This window comes from Symphalangus syndactylus, chromosome 17, assembly GCF_028878055.3.
Source record: "Symphalangus syndactylus isolate Jambi chromosome 17, NHGRI_mSymSyn1-v2.1_pri, whole genome shotgun sequence".
Lineage (NCBI taxonomy): Eukaryota > Metazoa > Chordata > Mammalia > Primates > Hylobatidae > Symphalangus > Symphalangus syndactylus.
The window spans coordinates 61,343,910-61,361,245 of NC_072439.2; the positions used below are offsets into that span (position 1 = coordinate 61,343,910).

General features: G+C 37.9%; 1 protein-coding gene and 1 long non-coding RNA gene across 3 annotated transcripts in view; one reads left to right on the forward strand and one right to left on the reverse strand.

The window, feature by feature from the left end:
* Positions 1-17,336, forward strand: part of SCHIP1 (schwannomin interacting protein 1) — a 613,549-nt gene that overhangs the window by 14,236 nt on the left and 581,977 nt on the right. The gene's annotated exons all lie outside the window — the stretch shown is intronic.
* LOC134732935 (uncharacterized) lies at positions 356-15,346 on the reverse strand. Its single transcript, XR_010116483.1, has 3 exons — positions 14,758-15,346; positions 14,142-14,218; positions 356-6,373 (listed from the first exon to the last, which is right to left on the reverse strand). It is a non-coding gene; the product is annotated as an uncharacterized lncRNA (long non-coding RNA).

Below are 17,336 nucleotides of genomic sequence, written 5' to 3' on the forward strand. Positions count from 1 at the left end.
TAATGAAAATATAGTTTTTATTTTTATATTATTATTGGAGAATAAACTGCATTCTATTTTAAATTACTGTCTAGCACACGATAATTAATTATAATAGCTAAAATTTATACCACATTGCTATATGCTAAGTGTTCTAAGTATTTTACATATGCTAACTCCTTTAAGTCGTTTTATAATCATAGCAATTCTATAAAATGGGAACTGTAATTCTCATTTTACAGGTGAAGAATCTAGGTCACAGAGATGCTAAGTAAATTTTTCTGGCTACATGGAGACTAGCAAGTGAAGCTAAAAGGCAGCCAGCTCAGCATGGTGGATCTTAACTTCCGTGCTCTGATGCTTGTACTAATTTTTTTTTTTTTGAGACAGAGTCTCACTCTGTCGCCCAGGCTGGAGTGCAGTGGCGCGATCTCGGCTCGCTGCAAGCTCCGCCTCCCGGGTTCACGCCATTCTCCTGCTTCAGCCTCTCCGAGTAGCTGGGACTACAGGCGCCCGCCACCACGCCCGGTAATTTTTTGTATTTTTTATTAGAGACGGGGTTTCACCGTGGTCTCCATCTCCTGACCTCGTGATCCGCCCGCCTCGGCCTCCCAAAGTGCTGGGATTACAAGCGTGAGCCACAGCGCCCGGCCGCCTCTACTATTAATAAACAAATATTTTTCAACTTAAAATAGGAAAGTAAATGAAAATATTGAATTGTTTTCTGTAGGGTTTAAAACATAGCTTCATGTATGATATCAATTTCTTGATATTTTTCTTGATTTCTTTCAGAACATAATATACTTGCTTGATAAAAGTAGGGAAAAGATGAGAAAGAGAAGAAAAGCATTGATGTGCTAGAGGTGACATATGGTGTCTGATTTGATCTTCTCAATACCACTTTGAGATATACTACACGAAATAAAATTGTAAAATCATGTCATACAAGTTCAAGTCCAGTGTTATTCCCTCTGCACTGTGAGTCTGAAGGACAGTCTATGTGCAGGCTATAAAGAAGAAATCAAAGACAACCATGCCGTCAGCTATACTCCTACACATGAATAAAGTTACTTTTAGCAATATAATTTTTAAAAAATAAATAACATATTTCTAATTTAAAACGATGCCTAGCTAGTATCCCCTCATGCAACTGCTTCTAATTCTCCATTAGCATGCCTACAAAGTCACAGTAAAAAATGAAAATGAATATTACCATCGAAATCACAGATGACTGACAACCTTTTGCTAGGATCTTAGAGGCATGGGCACTGACAATAGAATCAGTGAAGGTGCCTGTAACCCCAGCACTTGGGGAGGCCGGGGCGGGCGGATCATCTGAGGTTGGGAGTTCGAGATCAGCCTGACCAACATGGGGAAACCCCGTATCTACTAAAAATACAATATTAGCTGGGCGTGGTGGCACATGTCTGTAATCCCAGCTACTCAGGAAGGCTGAGGCAGGAGAATTGCTTGAACTTTGGAGGCAGAGGTTGCAGTGAGCCGAGATTGCGCCAGCCTGGGCAACAAGAGTGAAACTCAGTCTCAAAGAAAGAAAGAATCAGTGAAGGTGGACAACATTGAGAACACATGCTTCAGCTCATGAACGAAGCAACCTCAAAATCTGAACTGGCAAAGTGAATGGGGAATGGTCTGATTGTGGTGAGGGTAGTCAGGTTTTTGTTGCTCCGTCCGCATGCTCCACACACCACACCACCTTTCTTTAGTCACATTAATAACTTTCTTCCCCTCAGTCTTCCCTATGTAAGTCAATACTGAGCTGATCAAAAGAAATGCTGGAATTCATTCTTCTTTCCTTCCTTTCTTTACCACTGTTCCATCTTTCCCATTTACATCTAATCGACCACCAAGTCTTGTTGAGTTTATCTTCAAGAATGTATCTTAAATATATAACTTTTCCTCATCACCATTGCCAACACCCTGGCCTAAGCCACCATCGTCTCTCACCTTCATCACTACCATAGCCTCCTACACTGAGTTCCCTGCCTGCTCTGATCTAGTCTCCACAAAACACCCAGTGTGAACTTATTAAAACTTAAACTGCATTAATATTACCTGCTTATTTCAGTAGCATCAAATTTCCCTTTATGCCAAATTCCTTGCCATATCCTAACTCCAAAGTCCTGTGTGATCTGGTCATTGTCTCTTCATATTGCCTCAGCCACACCAGCCTATCAGTTCATTGAACACATAAAGCTCTTATTTATTTATTTCTTTGTTTGTTTATTGCCTTGGAGGTTTGCATATCACAGTCCTTGTGTTTGGAATGTTTTCCTTCTTCTTCACCCGGCAGCCTCTCCCTCATGATTTGAGTATTAAGTGGCAGCTCCTTATAGAAGTTCTTCACAACTACCATTATTCTCTCAAACTGCACCCTAGTGTTTTTCCTTTATCTTGTTTATCACAATTTATCACTCCTTAATTAAATAATTTTACTTGTTTATATTGTTTGTCTTTCCATTAAAACCATAGGAGGGCAAGGACCATACCTAGTTTCTGTGAATGCTCAGGGCCTGCCAAAGGGTTGATACTACATAAACATTTCTTCCACAAATGAATCAGAGAATCCACCAGATGCTGCAGCCCTCAAGAAACAACAGGAGAGGAAATAAATGGCGGCATATTTCAACGTGGTGGCACATTTTAACATTCTTACATGTGAAGGGTAAGATAGAGGGAAAATCTTGGGAACATTCACAAATAGCACTGTGGTCTTTTCTATACTCCACTAGAGTAGAATGCCAGAGGGCAGGGGTAAGAAAAGATTCTGCTGCACCCAGTGAAGCTACACTAAGCAGTTGCCTCCTAACACCAAATATGGGGCATGAGGCTATGCTTGTCAAACAAACTTTTTATCTACAGACCTAAGAAGACGACATTGGTAATGGGGAACTAAGTAATTTAGAATAGCTTTTCCATTGAAGACAACTAAAGGTGGATAACACATAATACAATATTATACAGCTATAAGAGGGAGTGAAGAATATCTTAATTTACTCATACAAAGTGATCTTTGGGATGTATTATTGAAAGAACAAAAGAAAGAGTCAGAAAGGTATATACAGTATTCTACTTTTCGTGTAAGAATGGCAGAAAGGGGGTGGTAATAAGTGTCTGTACTTATATGTTTTTGTTTGCCAAAAAAGAAACAACAAAAGGAAAACCTAACTAACAAAACTAACAAAAATGTTTACCTATATGTGGACAGAGGAAGCATAGCAAAGTGGGCAGTGATGAAAATAAAACCTCTTTGAATATACCTGGTTTTAAAGTTTTGAACTTGGAACAAGGTAAATATATTCATAGAAGAAAACCAAATAAAAAACAAAATAAGGGAATCTCTAAAAGCAGAAAATTAATGAAAACAAATGAATCTAATTGTTTGTGCCATAACCACACAAAGAAAAAAATTATTTCAGGTGACTTTGGGACATAATATTCTGACTACTGGTAAAAGATTTTAAAGAAAACCATTCTTTAAAAGAATATTATGTAAGGGAATACAGAACTACAAGGAAATCTTAAACTTTACTCAATAGTGATATTGGTATTACTATACTGTAATTATTTTACAGTGTTTTAATTTATAATTTACATAATGCAAGTAATTATCTTACTGTTATAAGGAAACAAGATTTTTAGATATGAGAAAAAATTTCAGTATAAAGCTAAAAAATAATGTAAAATTCTGCGTTATTAAATATAAAATAGCAATATAAGCATAACATTTTATTTTTATTTAAAAAATGTATATTCTTAGTTCTTTTCCATGAAAAAGCATAAAAGAAATAATAACTCAACAGAAATTAGTGCACCTAGTTCGTGGTCTCCAAATACTATTCCAGTCTGTAAAAACCAGAATTACTTAGAGGAGTGGCTGATTCCAGGTCTCAGGCAAAAACTATACAAAATACACAAGGAAGGTTCCAAAGACCAATAGAGTAGTGTGAAAGTAGACAGAGGCTTTTCTGGCTAAAGATGAGAATATTTGGGCATAAAAAAGATAATGAAAGCAACCATTGGAAACAGAATAAATATGTAAAAGCCTATGTGTTTATAACAAAACTATAAAAAGAGAGAAATTATTGGACAGCACTGTAACAAGTAGAGCAACACTCTTTAAAAATATGATTAATGTGAAAAAATTAAGCACATATTAAGTTTCTCCAGCATGAACTATATTTTGGGCAACCAAATAAACCTAGGTAATAAGATCAATTTCTGCTTTACAAAGTTCCAGGCAATAAATATAGGAAAAGTGAAGTGATTAGAAAATCACAATTTTGCAACCCCAATGAAATAATAGATTATGATCTAAGACAATCATGAATGTATGAAGCCACAAGATGAAAGGTTGATGGGAAATTATACCAAGGACGCATCAGGTTGTCATCACTTGAACCCACTTATTCATCAATCTCAGCATCAGTAAGAATGTATCTTCTTGCTGTAATTCAACCCGAAGTACACAGCATCACCACAGTACATATCCCTGTACAAATAATAAAATTCAAATCTAATCCAGTCTTTGTGGCTAACTTTCACTGTAGGAAATACGGTGAAGGATCAAGTTAAATGACAACTTAAAGAAGCCAACTGAAAAACTGAATTTGTGATATTCTGTGAGAAAATTGACTCGGGTTCTTCAATAAATCAATGAGATTAAAAATAAAATTATTTTTAAAAAAGAAGAAAGAGGAAGCTACTGTACATTAAATGAGATTTAAAGGATGTAACAACCAAATACAGTATGTGGGCTTTGATTGGCTTCTGACTCAAACAAACCGAGACAATTAGAAAAAGTTTAGTATTAGATAGTATCAAAATACCATTAATCCTTTTCTTAGTTGTATTGATGACAACATAGGCCGTAATTATTGAAGAAAACTTCCTTGTAATTTTAGAGATAAATATTGAAATTCTAGGGGTAAAATAGCCTGATATCTGGCATTTATTTTAAAAATAGTTGAGAAAGAAGAAGAGAAAGAAAAAGAGACAGGAGGAAGACAGGTAAAGAGAGAGGAGGGAAGGCAGAGAAGGAGATGTAAAGTATAAGAAAATCTTAATAATAGTTAAAATCTGGGTAATGGATACATGAGAGCTCATTGAAACATTCTGTTTTGTATATTTAAAATTTTTCAGAGAAATAAGAATGTTGAATTTATAGCTTGGTGAAGTAAGCAGTCTTGGTTAGTTGGCTAGTTAAATGAGACAAATACTTTATTCCTCATTATAAGTGATATGTGTTCTTTGTGTTTGCCAGTTATTTAATATAAAGATGTTAGGAGTATAATCCTTTAAAAGGGGGCATGAAATAACTATCAAGAAAGGGAGCAATTACTTTGCTGAGATCTAGGAGAGGAGGGGAACCCAGAAAGTAGAACTCAGCATTCAAGGTAGTACATCCCTCATAAGAATGTCATCAGGACTGAGAGGTTAGTGATTGTCAAGTGCTTGCAGCAATGACTGGAATGTGCATGCTAGTTAAATAACTAAAATAATTTTAATATGTGATCGGTTTCCATACTACATTATGCATATTTCAGTTTTGCTTTATTTTCAATTTATTTTTAATATATCATCATAAAACATACAAAGATTTCTGGATATTGGCATCATACTTTTTTGGTTTTGTTTTAGAGAATCATGGGATGTATATAGGGCTTCTATTCTAAAAGCACTAGTCTTTCTTGGGCTGGGCAGATTTTTCTCATCCTGTTTATAGCTACCCCTTGTATTTTTTCTGGAGTTGATTGTCAATACGGGGCATCTTCACAATGACCATGTCATCTGATGGTCATCTCAACACCATATAATGATGTCCGTGAGCAACATTACTTTGTGTAGATTAAAAATAATAGTTGTTAAGCAACATTTCATCAGGGTCACATGATAACCAATAATTAAAACAATTTTTTCAATTTGGTTGGCTGTTTTGATATTTGCGTACATTACCTATGGTAAATGGATGCAATAGAGATGCTAGAACAAAATTCTGGCATTATCTTTGAAGTTCTTTGTTTGAATATTCACTGTGTCCTCTAAAGAATGGCCCAAGATCTTCCCAGCCATGTTCCCATGTGGATATGTGTACCAAATCTGAAGGGAAAACATCTATTTTCAAAAAGGGCTGGTCAGCCCAAGGAAAAGTGTCCTTGAGGCATTTGTGAACTTATGCAGGACACCAAGTTTGCTCCGTTTATTCATCTTGAGGAGCATCAGTGTTTGTATAGAGGCACGAAGGTTGTATAGGGGTGAGAAGGTGGTACGGAGGTCACAATTTTGTTTCTTGCTCTTGTCTTCACCTGCTCCAATCTGTGGCCTGAAGCTACACCGCAATTCTGATAGGTCACTGTTAACAATGCCAAGTAGCAATCTGTCAGGAAGAATTATAAATGAGCCAAAGAACAGGTGGTTAATGCAAAAGGAATCTCAGACAAATAGGAGGCATAAGTCTTTCCTCTATACTTCCTTTCCTCTGTTTATTGTCCTGATATCAAATTAGCTGCTGGAGCTTAAAAGCCTATTATTCTCAGGATGTCTTTCAGACAGTTTAACTCAATAATTAGAGGGCAAAAAATAATTCTCTCTCTCGGAGGTGGAAGGGAAGGGGAAACAGAGCACACACAACTTTCAGATAATTTTTTTCTTTAGAAGAAAATTAAAGAAACATAGGGGACTTCCAAGAACCAAGGGGCCCACAAATTAGTGTTAGATTCATGCTAGAAATCCAGGTCAGATACTATAGGGCAAGATTATTATGGTTCCCAATACTGTCCAAAGACAGTAATCTGTGAGTACCATGTCTTAGGTGCTATGTGACTATCCATCTTGAATGGAGTGCCTGTGCTGGACAGCGTGGACAAGTTAACCACTTTAGGATTCTGCTTCTACACAGACATGATAAGGAGGTTGGATTAGTTGCTCATTTGGATCTTTGGAAACTGCTATTCTAGTATGATGGCTTCATGTGCTAGGGCAAGTGGCCTGCTTCTGAAACTTACAAATATTTGTTTTAGCAGGATAAGAAAAATGTGGATTATTTTCATCTTACTATTTAATAGTAGCAGAATGTCTGTGTGGTTCCATCTCTGCCTCAATAGCAAATGACAAATACTAATATAATCAAGTTGATTTGGGGTTCTCAATAAGCTCTCACAAGCTGGAACTGCTAACGAGATGCTTTAAAAATATTCCCCTTTGTATAGTGAGACAACTTTGGAAAATGTAACTTAAGAATATATGGGTATTTATTTATAGCCCACCTTTTGGCTGAGATTTGAGATGACGTTTTTCTTTCAACAAAACTCTCAAGTGGCACACCATGATTTGTAATTTTATTTGGCTATTGTCTGCATATGCAGACAGTTGAAATGCAGAAAGTTGAAAAATTATTCAAATCCTGCCAAGTGTATTTACAGTTACTTTTCTGTGACTCAGATTCCCTCCTTCAAAACATTTTAAAATCTCCATATAGAATCAAGATTGGACTTTTCAGAGAAGGGAAAAAGTAAATGAGAGAGACCAAGTTTTTGTCTTTTCTCAGAGAATGATGAAGTAGATTTTAGAGTCTTAAACTACACTGAAGGGCTGGGTTGGCAATAAATCTCTACTTGCAACTTGAACTACTCAATCTCCATCGATGTTTCACACCTGTGTCTGACTGGCTCATAAGAATTAGGAATACTCCTCATAAGCATCTTAGAGTGGATCAGAACCAGATCATTACCCGAATGGGAAAGGTAGTTTTCTCCTGAGTCTTTACCTCATTACAATTTTTTCTTATCAACTGACCCAAATTTAGGCTTTGCACATAGAAATGACATGTATCCGACAGCATGTTAGCCTAAATGATTCAATATAAAGGTCAAACCTCACATAAAAGAAGAGTCCAATAAAGAAGTTTACAACATTCCCCAGAATTGCTCTTCTCATTTAATTTAATAATCTCAGCACTTTGGGAGGCTGAGGTGGACGGATCATGAGGTCAGGAGTTCGAGACCAGCCTGGCCAATATGGTGAAATTCTCTCTCTATTAAAAAAAAAACTAGCCAGGCGTGGTGGTGTGCCCCTGTAGTCCCAGCTACTAGGGAGGCTGAGGCAGGAAAATCACTTGAACCCGGGAGGTGGAGGTTGCAGTGAGCCGAGATCACGCTATTGCACTCCAGCCTGGGTGACAGAGCAAGACTCCGTCTCACAAAAATCAATCAATCAATCAATAATAAGATTTGCCCATCTTAAAATATTATTCTCAGCACTCTCTACTCTCTTGCCTCCCTCACATTCTTCCTCAGGCTCCTTCATTTTTTCTTTCTGCCTCCAGCAGCATCCTCTCTCATCCCTGCTTACATATCCACCTATGGAGTCCTTCCTCCCATCAAGCACGGCCTGCTTCCAGGTCCCATCTCTCAGGCTCTGAGAAATAGTGCTTTAACTCCTGCCAGCCTTTGTGGCATTTACTATATCGATCTCTGTTCATGTTGCCCCTGCCCTGTGTTAGAACTATATATGCTTATGTGTTTTCTTCTAGACTGTAAACTTGAAGACAGATGTGGTTGATGTCGACCTTTGTATTTATTGCATGATATCCTACATAATGGATGTTCCATAAACTTTTTGAATTGAATTCACTTGTATTTAGTCTGTCTTAATGTATAATTAATAATGTACACATATATGTCAATGATACAGGAGAACGAAGTAAAATGAAGGTTAAATGTAAAGAGGAAACGAGAGTAGAAACTTCAGAGATTATCAGTGTTCATTTTTTGCACTAGGATGCACAGTTAGGTTTCATTGCCTCAAACCTTAATTTCCAGTAATAAATAATGTCATTCTCGAGAGAGGAGGAAAGAGGAAAACAACCAAAATTTGAGGAGTCAGGGATTATGCTTGCTGCTCTTTTTTTTTTTTTTTTGGAAGTAAAATATGTTTACTTGTGAAAATATTTGAGCCAAAATTATTTCACATGTGAACATAAAAAATAGATTTAAGACTATTCTCCATGTAGCAGAATTTGCTCTGAATTTCCCAAGTACCCCAGAACCTATAGAGGGAGTACTTTCTTATTTTAATACATTTAATTGACAAATAAAAATTGCATATATTTAAGGTGTACAACATGGTGATTTGATATACATATATATTGTGTACCAATTACTGCAGTCAAGTTAATTAACACATTACCACCCATAGTTACCATTTTGTGTATTTGTATGTATGTGTGGTAAGGACATTTAAAATCTGCTCTCTCAGGCTGGGTGTGGTGGCTCACACCTGTAATCCCAGCGTTTTGGGAGGCTGAGGCAGGCAGATCCCCTGAGGTCAGGAGTTCAAGACCAGCCTGGCCAACATGGTGAAACCCCGTCTCTACTAAAGATACAAAAACTTAGCTGGGCATGGTGGGGGATACCTGTAATCCTAGCTACTCGGGAAGCTGAGGCAGAATTGCTTGAACCCGGGAGAAGGCGGTTGCAGTGAGCCGAGATCGCACCATTGCACTCCAGCCTGGGCAACAAGAACGAAACTGTCTCAAAAAGAAAAAAAAAAATCTGTTCTCTCATCAAATTTCAGATAAACAATACAGTATTATTAACCATAGTTACTTTGCTGTACATTAGATACCTATAATTTATTATCTTATAAACTAAATATTTATACTCTTTGACTAATATCTTCCTATTTCCTCCACTCCCTAGCCCCTGGCAACTATGATTTTACTGTCTGCTTCTATGGGTTTGATTTTTTTAGACGTTATGTGTAAATGAGATCATGCTTTGTCTTTCTGTATCCGGCTTATTTCACTTAGCATAATTGTTCTGCAGGTTGATCCATTGTTGGTGTAAGTGGTATGACTTCCTTTTTTAAGGCTGAGTAATATTCCATTGTGTGTGTGTGTGTGTGTGTGTGTGTATGTGTGTGTGTACATAATCACCTTCTCTTTATCCATTTATCCATTGATGGACTCTTAGGTACTTCCATAGTGTGGCTGTTGTAAATAATGCTGCAGTGAACATGAGAGTGCAGATACCTCTTTGACACACTGATTTCATTTGCTGTGGATATAAACCCAGAAGTGGGACTGATGGGTCATATGATAGTTCTATTTTTAATTTTTCCAGGAACCTCCATACTGTTTTCTATAATGGCTATACCAATTTACATTTCCACTAAGAGTTGCACTTGGTACTTTAAGACAGGCATTGCTATCCTCATTTTTCAGGGAGGGTGAGTCACTGCACAGCCTACCACAGTCAATAGAGCTGGGACCAGAATCTGTACTCAGGATTGTGGGATGCCAAACGCCTAGCTCTTCTAATGTGCTGTACTGCCTTCCTAAGCAATGATGACGGTAAAATGTTTTTTTGAAAAAAGATATGCAGACACACCACTGTCAAAGAAAGCCCAGTTTTCTTTTACAAGTTTGCTTCTATATTCCAGATGCCACGAATACACTGTCAATCAGAAAAGGGCAGGATTTGTAAGTTCCAATCAACTTAGGGTCACCCTGAGGTCTTTCGACTTCCCTATACCTAGAACAATCTTCCCCCTAGTTGCTGCACCCTTATCCTGTCACTCCACCAGGGCTTTGCTCAAACGACATCTGTCAGAAAGACTTTCTCTGACCATCCTTTGTAAATCAGCAGCCCCATCCCCACCCACCAAGCTTTCTGGCTTAACATACTGTATTTTTCCTCAGAGTATGCATCCCCATCTGACACGTCATGAGATATTTGTCTATTTGTGTGGTGCCAGTCTTCTGCTCACTAGAATGTAAGCAAGCTCTATGAAGGTAGGGACTTTGCTCTGTTTGTTCACTGATGTATCCTAGTGTCCAGAGAGTGCCTGGCACATGGCCATCCCCAGTATATATTTATTGAATGGATGAACAAACAAACACAGAAAAGACCATTCTACAGCTCACATAGCTGATTCATAATTAGTGCTGTTGGTGGTTCCTCAATGACTAGAAAATTTGGAATATTTTTCTTCCCCCAATTTACATTCCTGGTGTCCAGAAGATTCCTGCCTTTGCTCACCTTACCACTTCCCTGACTACTCCCTGCAACTTCTCTCTTGCTTTTGCCATAGGTGACTTTTATCACAAATCAACATAGACCTAGAATCATTGTTAATTGTGAAATTTCTTGCAGCAAATCATACGTGTCACCTACGGGCTCCCCCAGCATCTTTGTAGTACTACACACAATTCAGCACACAACTTACAGATTAAAAAGAAAAACGTGTGTTGCTGATTTCTTCACGTTACCAAACTTGACTATTCCGATAGCTTATGTTTGGAGCATTTATTAAGGGCCCTTTAAGTTAGATGCTGATAGAATAATATAATACATGGACACTCTTGTATTGCCTGCAGAGCTCTCAGTCCTAGTTTTGTGGATCAGATCTGTACCTGAAGCCACTCAAACACTTCACACCCAAAGCCAAGTGCTGCAGAAGCCTCCATGAAGAACAATGTAGAAGTGTTTGTAAAGGAGCAATAACATTGCAAGGCAAGCATCAGAAATAGTAAAGGGGACTGAAAGCATAGAAAATAAAACAAAAAGTTTCAAATTTTTAAAAATAAACATCGTTGGTTCATGCCACATCTTTTCTGGAATTAAGCTAGATGGACATTTTGTGAAAGTTCATTTGGGGAGTTTTTTGTTTTTGGCCTCAGTTCACCTGCTCCAGCCCTCTTGCATCTTTGTAAAGCCTCTCCTCTCTGTACCTTTTGCTTCACCATTCAGCGCATGAGTGTCTTCAACAAAAAACTCTTTGTTGAAAGTTCTAGGCTTTACCTTCTCATAATACAAATTCTCAAAGCTTTATAATGAGTCAGAAACTTTCCAAGCCTTCCAGCAGAAAGAGCATTAAATCATTATTTAATTTTAAAACATATGGTTTACTGAATTATTTATTGATTTTACAAACAAGATTATTTGGCTGACTGAGTGTATGGGTGTGCATACTTTGCTCTCTCAAAACTGTCAAATTAGTCTGCACAGGAAGATGCATCCCTTATGTTTCAGTCATTCAAGTGCCCTTTATCTCTAAAAGTATGAGCTTCAACAGGGACTGTTTTATCCTGTTACCCATGTGAATGTGAATAGGAAGCCTATACAGGTGCTGGTTTGAGTAATGGAATTTACAACAGACCCAGCCTCTGTTCTATCAAATTAAGAAAAGGATATAGATGGCTCTTTGAATACAACAACAACAAAAGAATCAAAGCAAAGGGTAGAATTTGAAGGGACACCCATAAAACCAAGGTGACAGCTCCATGTAGGCATTTACTATACCAAAGAGAAAGATCGTTTAGATTTGTTGCCAGAAGGTAAAAAAAAGAAAAATATGTGTTTCTCATTTCCCTGGCTCTGCAGCTTATATTTTCAACATCTTTGTGAGGACTTCTGTTGCCATTGCATTACTTTCTGGCTGTCTGGACGGGTTGCTCTGGTGTGGAGCAAGGATCCTCACAATGATCCCACACTGTCTGCAGGCCACTCCTGATCTTCCAGAATGTATTTCTGACGCCCACAAATGGCCATGGGCTGGTTTCTTCCCTGATGTAGCCTTGTCTACCTTGTGGGGGAGTGAGGTCCCACACATTGGACCTCAAAGACGGTTCAAACATACACTTAGGCATTCCTGTGGTAATTGCCAATCCATGGGGGACAGTAGGAGACTATAAATTGTCCTGTCTGGCTATGTCATTCCCTCATACTCCATAGTAAAGCAAGACCTTGGGGAGGTAGAGGTTAGAAGCAGGGGCCTCAGAAGGTGACTGTGGAGTGTCCTCTTTCCCTGAGGTACCTCTATTTGCCTCCTTTGTCTGTAGCCCTCTCAATTTAATCTCAATATTCTGGCTCCCTGGGAAAGCTGCTTTTCTTTCTTTTTTTTTTTTTTTTTTTGAGATAGGGTCTCACTCTGTCACCCAGGCTGGAGTGCAAGTGGCATAATCATAGCTCACTGCAGCCTCAAACTCCTGGACTCAAGGAATCCTCCTATCTTAGTCTACCAAGTAGATGGGACTACAGGCAAGTACCACCACACCCAGCTAATTTTTAAAAAGGTTTTTTTTTTTTTTTTTTTTTGTAGAGATGAGATCTCACTATGTTGCCCAGACTCATCTGTAATTCTTGTTCTCAAGCAGAAATCTGCATTTTTAACCAACACTTCAATAGGTTCTAAGGCAGAGACTTCAAGGAGAATGGCTGCTACGTTCGAAAAGCACCAGCCTACATAATAAAGCTGAGTCCCTTACCGTGGTATTGGTGAATTTTTCCAGCTCCCTCTTCTGCTCCTCTCCTGCACCCACTTCACTTAACCCACAACTCCCTGCAATTAACATTTGGCTAGAACTGAACTCAACATTTTCTGAACACACGGAGTTAACATCAAAATTCAGAGGTTTTGCACCAACTATAATGGTCCGTTTTCATCTTCAGGCCTTGCAAAGTCCTGCTTATTCTGAAAGAGGCAGTGTGGAGCCACTTTATCTGATAATGCCCCATGGCTCCCTTCCTGCTCTTTTATGCCCCCTCTGTCTTCTTTCTCAAGCCGTAATTCCTCCTCTCTCCCTCTGTGGGGTTAATTCGCTTACACTTCTCATTGTCCTTATCATACTCAATGGAAAAACCAAATCACCTCCTCCTCAAAGTTTTTCCAGATTTTGTGAGATATGCTGTTTCTTAAATATCCATGTTTTCTTAACCTGCCTTATGTCACCTGTCACATCTATCTTAAAATTAATGGTATATATTAATAATATTTACTGCTAATAATGTGCTAATTATGTAATGTACTATTATGTAGTACCACTAATAAAATTAATAGCACATATTGATAGTACATAGTACATATATGTATATATATATATAGCACTTGGTATGTGTCAGACCCTATTCTAAGCACTTTTCATAATTAACACACTTAAGCCTCATATCAACGTTTGGAAGTGTCACTATTACCCCATTTTGCAGGTGAGGAAATTAAAAACAGAAGGGCTAAGTGGCTTACAAAGTCACACCCCTACTAAGTGGCTAAGCCATAGTTCAAACCTGGTTATTCTGGCTCCAGAAACCATGCTCCTGTTACTCTACATAGCTCCTCTGTATTTTTAGAGTTGTTTATGTACTTACGACTTTTTTTCTTCCATCCTGGCATCCTGTGGCTCCTGGAACATGGTGAGCACTCTTCAAACACTTGAGGAGTGAAACTACATAGGATGAGTTTTTTAGGAGGTCATAGAATTCTCACGTTTGGGAACTGACATGATTTGACTCTGTGTCCCCACCCAAATCTCAACTTGAATTGTAATCCCCACATGTCAGAAGATGGGCCTAATGGGAGGTGATTAGATTATTGGGGTGGATTTCCCCTTTGCTGTTCTCGTGATAGTGAGTGCGTTCTCATAAGATCTGATGGTTTAAAAGTGTGGCACTTTCCCTTTCAGTCTCTCTCTCCTGTTGCCGTGTAAGATGTGCCTTGCTTCCCCTTTGCCTTCCATCATGTTTGTAAGTTTTCTGGGGCCTCCCCAGTCATGTGAAACTGTAAGTCAATTAAACCTCTTTTCTTTATAAATGACCCAGTCCCAGGTATGTTTTTATAGCAGTATGAGAACGGACTAATACAGGAACCCTTAGGGAAAAAACTTCAGTGTATCTGAGACTGAAATTTCTGGTGATGGTAAAGGGCAAAGCATAAATCCTTATTGGAAGTTAGCATTTTTCTCATGATTCTTCTTCTCTTGCATACCTTTCCAAGTAGTTTTCATTTTCATTTGTTTTACATTTTCTTAAGATATGTTCACACTTATATTTTAAACGATGGAAAGAAAAAGATCACTTGCAAATGCCAACTGGGAAGAGTGTTTATTTTAAACAATGCTGTTCCGGTGCACCAGCTGCTGTTGCTATGCTTGCATATTGGTTGCTAGGGGTAGTGAGAATTAAGCCTGTGATGTCAAGATGACAAGTTGCTTCAACCCCATGTTCTATTGGCTAGGATTTTTCTGAGACAAGGAAATCTCAATCCTGAGCAATTAGCAAAGTACTTGGTTTCAACTTGCAGAAATAACTCATACTGCAGAGATAACTCATTGTAATCTAGTAGTTTTCTAAGGGTAGAAGAAACTCGGAAAGTAAATATAGTACCTGGGATTTTAGGATTCAGAATTTGGACAAGAGTTTTTAAAAGTTTACATTTCCTCCAAAGGATGATTAAACCATTATGGGAAGTTAATATCAGTGCTGTAAAATGAGAAAAGGAAAACCTGCCTTTAATGCCAGGGTATATTATCTGTCCAAAAGGGGATTTATTTAAATATGTCAGTTGCCATATCAACACTGGAAAAGAGACTTCACTATTTTCAAAATTATCCCACTATGAAAGTAGGTTTGTAGATTCAAGTTTATACAGAAAATATTTGTGTGTGCATAATGTTGCCTGGAATTTACATTCAAACTGATTAAAAATTCCTTAAGCACCTGCTACAAGTAAAACATTGTCTTAGGTAGGAATGCAGAGTGATCAACCATCCCAATTTGCTTGGGGCTGCCCCAGTTTTGGTACTGAAAAATCTCATGTCCTGGGAAACCCCTCAGTCCTGGGCAAACTGAGACCGGTGGTTACCATACAAAGAGAAAACCAAATAAGACTAAAATTATGTCCAAACACTTTTACTGTGACTAGGAACACAAACTGAACACCCTAATAATCAAGGAACACAAATAATAAAAGCTTGCATTATTGAGTGCTTATGAGGTAAGTATTATACTATTATCTCCATTTTAAAGATGAGCAAACTGAGACATAGCAAGGGTAAATAAGTTAGTTAATGAAGGCACCAGAATTTAAACCCAGAAAGTTTGGTTTTAGAGCACACACTACAATCAGCACTGTATGGAAAGTTCTCTAAGAGCAGAGACAGGCAGAGACGGGAGCACTGGGGAAGACATCATGGAGGGGCTAGATGGCTACATCTTGGCTTTAAAAAGTGAGCAAAAGTAAGATTTAGAAGGGAGACAAAAGTATCATTTATAAATGGGAAAATCATACAAGCAGTGGTCTGGAGTGATCACACAAGCAGTGGACTGGAGTGAAGAATGGGCTGAACCTTGTTTTTCCAGAGGCAGAAAGGAGTAAGTTTTAGGGAAAAGGATGGAGCCCTTTTCCCTAATAGGGGGGTACTGAGACTAATGTAAAGAGAGAGAGAGAGAGAAGAACAAACAAAAGAAAAGAAAGAGAAAGAAAAGAATAGAGAGGGAGAGGGAAGAAGGGAGGGAAGGAGGGAAGGGAGGGAGGAAGGAAAGGAGGGAGAAGCTTTCCTAGGAGAGATTTAACCTCTTGGGTCACAGACAAGGTCACATACTGAGTGGTGGATTGAGAGCTAGGGGAAAGGTGTGAAGGTTTACAAGCTCCTTTCTTGAGCTGTTTTAGGAAATCCACAGGTGTCCAACAAGTGGATTCCTGAGCAGTAGGAGGGAGTTAAAGTTGCATAGTAATAATTTTTAATTCAAAAATAACATAGCCATATTATAAGAAATTATGGAAAATAAAAGGAGAAATCTTCCATAAAGTATGCTATAATTTTAGATTTTTACCGTATGTTTGTTTCTTTCACACCTAAAATCATAGTGTACTTATAGATCCAAATCATGCATTTGTTTTTTACTTAATTTATTACTATAAGTATTTCCCATGTTATTGCATAGCCTTTATAACCATCATTTTAATGACCAGTTAATACATTATCTGTGGTTTTAAGATTCAGAATTTGGACAAGAGTTTTAAAACTTTACAGCTCTCCAAGGATGATTAAACCATTACAGAAGGTTGTATCAGTGTTGGGTATTTATCCTGGGTATAGTCCACAATTTCCTTAATCATTATACTTAGTTAATATTTCTAATGTTTTCCTTCCATAAATGAAGCTATAATGACATCTTCAGGCTTATATTTTTCCCACAATCTAACTAGCTCTCATATGGGCCTTATATTTTGTCTTTACTTAGCTTCCATGTGGCTATGAAGTAATAAGATTCATTTTTCACATAAACATACACATGCTAACATATCCAAGCGTGTGTTGTCTCCTCTAAAGAAGCAAAAAGTGTTTCCTCGGAGAAGCATTTACTTATCTTGCTGGCATTTTTAATGACTTTGAATGTTTGGATCTGTTTTCTTCTTTGTAATTCCTTCAGATACATCTTTGCCACCTGGGAATATAGGCCTGTGTCTTGTCTATATCCTCAATTCTCATTTAGCCACATCACTTCTTGCCTTAGAGGACTTAGCATTAAATAACACTGGGTTTGACCAAAACCTTTGTTACC